Source organism: Eurypyga helias, unplaced genomic scaffold, assembly GCF_000690775.1.
Source record: "Eurypyga helias isolate BGI_N326 unplaced genomic scaffold, ASM69077v1 scaffold9443, whole genome shotgun sequence".
Lineage (NCBI taxonomy): Eukaryota > Metazoa > Chordata > Aves > Eurypygiformes > Eurypygidae > Eurypyga > Eurypyga helias.
Window position 1 is genome coordinate 83,265 of NW_010243081.1, and position 1,044 is coordinate 84,308.

Consider the following 1,044-nt stretch of genomic DNA (forward strand, 5'->3'; position numbering starts at 1 on the left):
TGGGTGCCTGTGTGCCAGGAATAACTGAAGCAGATATTATTCCATTTGTAATCCAAAAAATGTGAAAAGGGAAGGGGAGAAACTCCAGCTGCTCGTCTATTTTGGGGTCTGTCAAAATCCACTTTCACAAATACAGAGTCTTAACACTTTCTATCCCATCTGTCTTAAAGAAAAATGAAAGTCTGGACCTGAGCAAGTTCTTGGCTTTGGTGTGAAAGAGACCCTTCAAACCAGGAGCCAACCTCACCTCACTTACCACGCTTTCTCCCACATGGTAATACGCAAAAAAATCGAAGGGGCAGAGAAGTTGCCTCAAAAGATTTTGCACTTGGGTTAAAAGAATATTGATCTAGTGCGTCACTTACGAATGCACTAAATAATTTTCGGTATCTACATTTCATTTATCAAACAGAAGTGTCAAAGATTCCCGAGGAGTGGAATTAACTTCAAAAAGATTTACTTGAGTGAGGAGTTTACCTTTTTAATTTTGCCCAAGTTTTTTATTCCACAAGAGAGCTGAGAGCGTATATGGGTAAATAAACACTCCCTCCCCACCACCCTACGTGGTCCTGGGGTGCATACAAACTTCAGAACCACCCCGTCTCACCGTGCCAGCGTGTCCGAGCCGAGGGGCCGACACCAGGTGTGACTTTCGTGCCACCAGCTGGAAGCGTGGGGTGAGAGGGGGACAGGGGGGCACGTCTGAGGGCAGCACCCAACACCTCGCTCCCCCAGCCGTGCTCCCCACGTTGCGGCTCCCGACAGCCCGTGGCAGCCCTACCCCAACAGCACGCTGCCACGCCACGGCCACCCTACAGTGTCCGCTCCAGAGCCACCTCGGCCAGGTGTCCCGGTCTACGGGGCTGGGCTTCTCCCGCTCCTCAGCACCACCGCACCAAACCAAACCCGGCACCAAGAGGGAAAGGGGAAGGGGGAGTTACCTTGTTTTTGACCCCGCAGTGGCAGCAGACAGTCCACAGGTACTTGAGGGTCCTCCACAGCAGGATGATAAACAGTCCCCCAAAGAAAGTGACCATGGATGAG

General features: G+C 51.3%; 1 pseudogene; it reads right to left on the reverse strand.

Moving 5' to 3' along the window:
- Positions 1-941: 941 nt before the first annotated feature.
- LOC104507854 lies at positions 942-1,040 on the reverse strand (annotated as a pseudogene).
- Between the last annotated feature and the right edge of the window lie 4 nt (positions 1,041-1,044).